Source organism: Octodon degus, unplaced genomic scaffold (genome assembly GCF_000260255.1).
Source record: "Octodon degus isolate 3935 unplaced genomic scaffold, OctDeg1.0 scaffold00131, whole genome shotgun sequence".
NCBI classification, from domain to species: Eukaryota; Metazoa; Chordata; class Mammalia; order Rodentia; family Octodontidae; genus Octodon; species Octodon degus.
The window spans coordinates 1,350,218-1,359,264 of NW_004524707.1; the positions used below are offsets into that span (position 1 = coordinate 1,350,218).

The window sequence follows — 9,047 nt, forward strand, 5'->3', positions numbered from 1 at the left end:
CTTCTTCTTCTTCTTCTTCTTCTTCTTCTTTTCAGAACCAGGGATTGAACTCAGGCCCTTGCACTTGCCAGGGAATCACTTATTCTAGTGAGCTATCTCCTGGCCCCTTAGTGTGAGATTTTTGAGAAAAGAAGGAAAAGACTACTCCAGAAAAAGCATTTGCATAGGAGGGTGGATCTGAGTGACCCAGTGCACTGGAAAGATTTTGTTTATTTGAATTTTAGTACCCACCTGGTGCTGACACTGTTACAGACATTAACCCAAATTCTTGCTCTAACACTAGAGGATAAATACAGTATTCTCCTTTCCCAGTAATGGTGAGAAAATTGAGATGACGCAGAGAAGACAAATGACTTACTCAAGTCTCCACACAGCTGTGAAGTGGGGGACCAACGCCGCTGTTCAGAAGGCCGCAGATCTTAGTCTTTCTACCATAACATGGCGCTTCCTCCTCAGACAAAGCAACAGCTTCATGATCCACTTGATAAAAGATAATAATCACAGCAACTAGTACATCCATAACTTTTCAGAGTTGAAAAATTACTCTCACATTTTCTTGTTTAATTTTCACTGTGGTCTTTCCAAATGAGTATTTAAGTACCGACATGAGGAAGGACAAGAAAGCTCAGAGGTGTTAATTAATAGACCAAGGTCACATAAGACATAAAGATTGCTATAGGGACAAAGACAGAAGTGTTTCAAGGATCTTATTAATAGCTACAAGAGAATGTTATGGCTTGTATCTAAATGTTCCTCCCAAAGTCTCATGGTTTTACAGGGAGGCTTTTAAAAGGTTCTTTGATTATGGGGTGCTACAGCTAAAAGTGATGTTAGGAGGTAGGTCCTGGGAGGAGAGGGAGATCATTGGATATGTGACCTAGAAGGTATGTCTCTCCCTCTCCCTTCCCTCGCCCCATCCTTTTCCCTCTCCCTCTTCCCTCCTTCTCCCCTCTTCCCCTCCCCCTCCCTCTCCCCTTCTCTTTCTCTGGAGCCCTTCCTCCCTCTGCCTCTTGAGCAGCATGACTTGAGCAGCTCTTCCTCCTCTGTGCCCCTCCACCAAGCTGTCCTACCTTGGAGCCAGCAGGGGACAGACTATAACCTTGAGCCCAAGTAAGCCTCTCCTCCTCCAAGTTGAGGGTGTCAGGAGTTGTGTCTCAGTACAAAAAAGTGACTGAGACGGGAGATTTATAAAGCAAGGGTTTCAAGAGCCATGCTCTAAGCCAGTGCTTCTCAGCTTTGCACTGCCGCTGGTTTTTTCAGCCTTGTAGATTTAAAACACATGAATCAGGAACACATGGGACTTGAAACATGGAAGTATTCTCCAAAATTATCCAGCACCTTGGTTCTTGGAGTGGAACCCAAGAGCTCCCAGAAGGTGCTTCAAGGGCCACCTCTGAGGCACTGAGAAAGACAAGAGGATAGGCTAAAAACCTGTTATTGTTAAGATTGGCACCCAAGTCTCTTTCTTGGACACAAGTTACCTTGGCCTAGGAAAAGACACACTAAGGTGCGGAGAGCCAGAGGCGAGATTCTGGTGCTGTGGCCTGTGAGCCAACAAGAAAGAGATGATTAAGCCACTAGCATGAAGCACAAGCAGAGCTTGGACAGATAAGACGCAGAGCAAGGGAGGAGGGTGAGAAGGCCAATTGCTGGCTGCAGGCTGGTGTCAAGTCAGCAGAAATAGCATATAGACTTTTTAAGAATCAGGAGGTCTAATTTTAGCTCTGCACTCTAATGGTGTTTTGAGTACACAGGCACTGGACATCCCCCTACTGCCTCCACCCTAGCTGCCTCAAGTAAACATGTTTGAGAGAAAGAAGAGGAGATGTGGGAAAGGTCTCACCCTATAGTTCTGTCAGTCTGGGACAGAGATTGAAGAAAACACTGAAAAAATGCAGAATGAGCATTGAGCATAGCTAGATGCTAAGACCCAGAGATCTAGGAGTAAGCACAGCATGCAGGAAGGATGAGCAAGTGCGGGTGAGGCAGATCTGCTCCAGATCTGGACAACTGGGTGACAGCTGACTCCCAAACTAAGGCAATGTCATGAGGGTGTTGCTCAGTAGGAGAGCACTTGACTAGCATGCATGAGGCCTTGCATGGGAGCCCAGCACTGCAAAAACAAAAACAAATATACCAGAACAATATCTGCTAGTTGGTTTCCTTCCCTCTAGCCTCCCATCTAATGACTCATTTTGTTCTGTGCCTGAGTATATTAATCCTAAAATATGGTTCTCATCACAGCTCTCCCTATGCATGACAGTCACAGTGATTTCCTAGTGACTAATTAGATCAAGGCAAATCTCTCATACATTGATCTCTGGACTGGTCAAGCAGTCCTGTTATGACCTCTCCTGTCCACATCACTTTGTCTTCACTTTGCTGTCTTTGCATGAAACTACTGGTCACCTCCTTTTAATGTATCCAAATCCCACCAGCCATTAAGGCTCCTCATTGCCCCAGGTGTGGACAGGAAGGAAGTCTCTCCTCAACCTCTCCATGCAGGTGAACTTGGTCCTGGGAACCTGGTCAGCCTCAACTTCCTATGCCTCCCTAACAAAGTTATAACTATGACAATGGGTGGATGAAACTGCTCATGAATGTGTTGATCTTCAATAAATGGCAGCCACATGTCCTAGGTTTTGTGAGATGTACTCCATTTCAAGTAATCCTTATTCTATCATGCTTCACTTGGAGGTTAGAAAATATTGGCTCTGTGCCAGCACACTAGCCCAAAATCTCAGCCTTGTGGGCCAGGTGGGGGCTGGTGGCTACCAGCTGTGTTTGCTTCAGGATCTCAGGGGGGTTAGTTACTGGACTTGTTTCCTCAGACTCAGGCTATGAGGTTCCAGAGATTCATGACTTTTGTACAGTGTCCTGTACAGTGTCTCAGGTGAGAAAGGAACTCCTCAAGAGAGGAAGGGAAGACAGTCATGCATGCCTGTTAAGACTCCCAAACTAGCACAGTGTGTGATACCCAGGTGACCTTCCAGTGAAGTACCAGAAGCTGCTGGCTCAGGCTTCTCTGGAGAAGGACAATACTACTGAACTGGAAAAACAAATCACACCAAAGAGCACAGCTGGAGGAGGCAAAGCAGATGCCACTCTGACCGGGGTCTCATAATGGTGTCTGCCACTTAGGTGATGTTCAGTGAGGTGACTGTAAAAGCAGAACACAGAGGTGAACATCTAGTAGGAGATAGGAGCAACCTCTCTATCACATGGCAGGGAAATCAATCTTGTGACAGGAAAATCTTGTGGGTGAAAACCACCAAAGCATGTTTGGGTGCTATTTAGGGTTATCCAGAACCACAAGGAGGAGGTCTTATCAGGTGGCCAGAAGTCCAGCTCAACAACAAGGGGAGGAGGGTATTCCGAGACAAGGAGAGATTTCAGGCATGGGGATTATAATTCTACTGGGTTATCTGAGCCAAAGATTTTTTTAAAAAGATAGATAGATAGATAGATAGATAGATAGATAGATAGATAGATAGATAATGGAATTGGTGTGGAAAAAAATGTCAATTACTTTCAATAATTCATATTTGGCTGATAATGAACCAAACAGCTAAGAGAGCCCTGAGTACTTTAAGACCAGATTGGGGATGTATATACCTATGGAAAGAGAAATCATGTCTGAGAAGGTAAAGACAGATGTGTCATTTCCTGTCATTTAGGGAGGTGCTTCAGCTTGAGTTTTCTCCTTCTTGAGCTTCTTGACAAAGGTGTCCAGGTGTTGACTCTTGGAATATACACAGTGACTTTCTCATTGTCCTGTTGTCTTCCTCAGTTTCCCTGGTTTGAGTGATTGTGATGTTAAGGAAAGAAGGCAGTTTTTTCTTCTATAAAATGAGGACACTTAGCACCTTCTTGCAGGTATATCACTGTGGAGATCAAAGTAAGGTTCAGTGAAACATCTGTTATACCATTATTTATTGTTGCAGCTCTTCTTTGTTGCTGTTGCTTCTGGCTCTGGCTCTTTTTTTGTTTTTCCTTTGTAGAAAGTGAGAGTTTCAAAAGGACTTCTTGGAAGACTGCAGAGAGAAAGAAAAGGGGTTAGGGGAGTATAGCACTGGCACATAGCAATGCAAAGAAGAGAAAAAGGAAGGAATTAGGGCCCCTTGACCCAGGAAGAATCTAAAGTGAGAGTGGAAACACACAATGAGAGTGAAGAGAGAAATGTCAATGAAAGAAGGAGGTGGTAGATGGTGCTTTCGGAGTTGGGACTTACTGCATGGGAGGGGTGGTTCAAACCTGTGGACGCAGGGCAACTGCTGGCAATCCCAGAGGCCTCTACAGGGAGACACAGCAGTGCAATGGAGTACTGGATGCTCTGGACTATATTGATCAGTGAGTGGCAAGGATTTGGCTGTTCTGCAGGAGGAGGTGACTGGCTGGGAGCAGAAGAGCAGCCAACTGAGCTCTAAACTCAGAACAACTATTGGCTCCACCTAGTGGCTCCCAGCTGAGTCCCAGTCCGCAGAAGGTGCACTGGACTGCTGCAGGATGAATTGGTCTGGTCCCAGCCTCATGGCCAGAAACCTGCCTGAACTTCAGGAGAAACAAAGGTGCATCCTCACTGACATTATCTACTACCCTGATGTAAAGCTAATACTGGCTTGCACAGGTAGATCAACGCAGAGACTGTTCCCACGTGCTAGTTGCCTACCAGTGACAGCAGTAACACACTTAAAGTGGATGCTCTCTCTCTTCTCATTGTTTTCCCATTGTTGTTTTTTGGTTTTCATTATTTGACCTTGTTTTTACATGAGTGTGAATGTGGTTTCTAGTTTTCTGAGGTGTTTTTGTTTGCTTGTTTTTCAGTTTTATTTTCTCTTTTATTTATTTCTGTCTTTCTCTCTTGTCCTGTGCACCAGCTTTCCAAAGTTTGTGTGATCCTCCTTTGTCCTCAAGCCTGGTTCTAACCTCTTCCTCTTCTTCTGTTTCTCTATTTTCCCCTCTAACTCCATTTAAAATTTCTCCCCTGAGGTTAAAATTGCCATATTGAGGACTTATTTACTGCATATAATTTTCTGGCTTGGTCTGAATTTTCTTATATAAGGACTGTTGAGAGAGTTCAGTGGTATAAGTGCCTTCCTGGAAAGTCAAGGTCCACAGTTCGATCCCCGGTATCACAAAACAAAACAGAAAAAGGTTAGATTTTGTTATATAAGCACAAATCTAGTACATATGGTTAAAGGTAGTAAATTAATGGTTACCTCAGTTTCTCACTTTCTAGGCTGTGTTTCATGCTATGTTATTTCTGATTGTACCACTTTAGCAAAAGTGAAATAATTAAGGGCCAGGGAGATAGCTCAGTAGACTAAGCACCTACTTTGGCAAGCACAGGAACCAGGGTTTGATCTCTGGTCCTAAATGCCATGCCAGCCCTGCCCCTTGGCTGCTCTGAGCCAGTGAACAAGTCCCAGAATGGTGGCACACACTTGTAATCCCAGTGATTGGGAGGCTGAACACAGGAGGGTGACTATGAGTCTAAGCTGTGTACTGAGACCCTGTACAAAATACATACATGAAAAAAAGGAAATAATTATTCTAATTACCTATTTTTCCTGGTATACCAAGACTGAGATTGTCTCAGTGCCAAAGAAAACAATGTAGGCCAGTGCCAAAGGGCCACGGGGCTCAGCCAAGTAGGTAGCAACTGCTTATCTGCAATAAATTGAAGCAATAGGATCTTGCGACAGATTCAAAATCCAAAAGCTAGATATACCTGGAAGACACCTCTGAAAATTAGTCATTTTCTAAAGGTTTTGACTATTAGCAATAGAGCCACTCACCGTCGACAATATGCAAGCATTGACCCAGGAATTAAACTAAAAAAGAAAACGAGAAGACATTAAAACAAGGTGTACAAACTCATAGCAATCCTCCTGTCTCAGCCTCCTCAGCTCTAGGGTTATAGGTGGGGCTACCATGCCCATTTTGGTGGCTGGCACAGTGTGTCCAGTGTTCCAGGGTTCTGGGCCCTGGCATAGCACGTGCTACTGGGGATCAAATTCAAGTCCTTGCACTTGCCAGGAAGGTAGTTAGACTGCCAAGCTATCATCTCCCCAGCCCTTTTCTTCCTTCCTTCCTTCTTTCCTTTCCTCCTCCTCCTCATCTTCCTTCTCCTCCTCCTCCTTGTCCTCCTCCTCCTCCTATTCCTCCTCCTCGTCCTTCTCCTCCTCCTTCTTCACTGAACTCAAACTCAGGACTTTACACTTGCTAGGCAGGCACCTGTGCCACTGAGTTATATCCCTGGCTGTTTGCCAGTATCTTATTGAGGATTTTTCCATCTGTTTATTTTATTAGGAAAAAAAAAAAAAGGTGTAACCCCAGACATCCAGTTCACCAAAGATAAATCTAGGGGACAATGGGGTTGGACAATCTGAAAGCTATTCACCTGGCCTCTCTGAAGTGGTAACAACAAAGCAAATGAACAAGCTTCTAGAAAAAAATCAAATCAGGGATAATTAATTTCTCAGATAACTACAAGACTAGTGAACACAATGAAAAATATGCTTAGTGACTCTAGAGCAGATACAGATTTTTAAAAATAGAGGAGCTTAGGAAATAATGAGTGTCCAACATAGGAAAGAAATGGAATCCATAAAACAGATTCAAGTGAATATCCATAGATTAAAACTTCCACTGAAGTATTCTCAGTAGAATGAGCTAACATGAGGATAAATCTCATATATAGAAGACAGGTCTTCCACCACAACAACCATTGAAAAAGAGTAGCCATGGCCCTCCACTATCCCATGGCCGTGGGCCTCAACAAGGGCCACAAGGTGACTAAGAATGTGAGCAAACTGAGGCACAGCCGCCGCTGCAGACGTCTCACCAAACACACCAAGTTGGTGCGGGATATGATCTGGGAGGTGTGCGGCTTTGCCCCCTATGAGCGGCGCGCTATGGAGCTGCTCAAAGTCTCCAAGGACAAGCATGCCCTCAAGTTCATCAAGAAAAGGGTAGGGGTGCACATCCGTGCCAAGAGGAAGCGTGAGGAGCTGAGCAACGTGCTGATCACCATGAGGAAGGCAGCTGCCAAGAAGGACCGAGCCCCTCCAGAATAAAGCTTTGCAGAAAGTTTAAAAAAAAAAAAAAGATATAGAAGACAGGCTTCAGATTAGTGATCATGAAAAGAAAAAATTGTCTTAAAAATAGTAAGCAACCATGAGAAATCAATACATCAACTGATAGATGATGCAAAGAAGAACAACATAAGATTGATTGAAGTAAATGAAAAAAAGCAAGAGAGAGCACAAATGATATTAAAAAAAATGTTTACAAATATGACAGAAAACTTCCCTGGTAAGGAAAAAGAATTTGACATCTGGACAGATAAATGAGGCATGTAGAACTTCAATTAGCCATAATAAAAAACTACAGCAAAGTATATAATTTCCAATTTTTTTTAAAGTCAAGATTCCAGAAATTCAGTACAAAATATTAAAAGCTGTTAGTGAAAAGAAATAAATCACCTGTAAAGGAAAGCCCATCAGAATCACAGCTGACTTCTCAACACAAACCCTCAAGTCAAAGAGAGGCTGGAGTAAAGTATTTCAAGCCCTAAAACAAAAGACAATCTCAAGCTCTGTATCATGAGAAGCTATCTTCAAATTTTGATGGAAAAATAAGATACTTCCATGACAAAGAACACTTGAAGAAATTCGTGAACACCAAACAGCACTCCAAAGTTTTCTAAAGGATATTTATAAATAAGTAACAAGTACTAAAACCTCATGAACCCCAACAGAATTAATCTACCAGGCAAAGCAAACAATTAAACAGAAGCAGAAAAAAGGGAGCCAACAACAGGGGAAAAAAACATAACAAGGACAAGTCAATGCATATCAGTTATAACCATCAATGCTAGTGGTCTCAATTCATCAGTTAAAACAAAAGGACTGGAAAAATGGATCAGCAAGTGAGATCCCACAATATGCTGCATACAAGAAATGCACCTAATTAAAAAAGAAATTCATAGACTTAAAGTCAAAGGATGCAAAACAATACTCCAGGAGACAGGAACACAGGAAAAAAAAAAAAGCAGGGTAGCTACTTTATTTGCAGACAAAGTGAATTTCAAGCCAAGATTGATTAAGAGAGACAAAGAAAGCCACTAAATTCTTACAAAGGGAAAAACCCAAGAGGAAGAAATAACAATTATAAATATATATGCACCAAATACCAGTACAACCAACTATATAAAACAAATATTAATCAACATAAAGTATCAAATAAGCACTAACACCACTGTATTGAAAGATCTCAATACCGCACTGTCACAAAGAGAGAAAACTAGGCAAAAAAATAAAAGACAAAAGTTAGAACTGAGCCAAATTTCAAAAACAAGTGGACTTAGTAGATGTCCACAGTGTTCCACACTACATCAGAATACACATTCTTCTCAACTGCACATGTGACAGTCTCTAAAATAGACTACATATTAGCTCATAAAACATGCTTAAGTAAATGCAGGGGAATTGAAATTATCCCATGCATATTAACAGACTATAGTGCAATAAAACTGAAAATTAATGGCAAAAGAAACCACAGGAAATTCATAAACACATGGAAATTAAATAACACCCTCATGAACAATCAATGGATAATAGATGAAATTAAAGGAGAAATTAGACAGTGTCTACAATTAAACAATACCAATACAATGTACCAGAACATATCAGGAAAAGAGTGAGCTCAAGTAAATAACTTAATGTTGAACGTCAAGCTTCCAGAAAAAGAAAAGCAGTCAAGCTGAAAGCGTGTATGAAAGGCGAAATTACAAAGACTAGAGAAGATATTAATACAATAGAGACTAAGATAACAATACAAGAATCAATGAACAGCTGGCTTTTTAAAAGGTTAAATAAAATTGACAAACTCTTAGCGAACCTAATCAAAAAAAAGGGAAGAAAATACTCAAATCCACTTAATTAAGAATCAAAATTGTGAAATCATAGTGAATGCTGTAGAAATACACATCATCTATACCTACTCCAAAAACTTGTATTCTAATCAGATGAAAAATGCAGAAT

At 41.9% G+C, this 9,047-nt stretch overlaps 1 pseudogene; it reads left to right on the forward strand.

The window, feature by feature from the left end:
* Nucleotides 1-6,746: 6,746 nt before the first annotated feature.
* On the forward strand, nt 6,747-7,079 carry LOC105743533 (annotated as a pseudogene).
* Nucleotides 7,080-9,047: the final 1,968 nt, after the last annotated feature.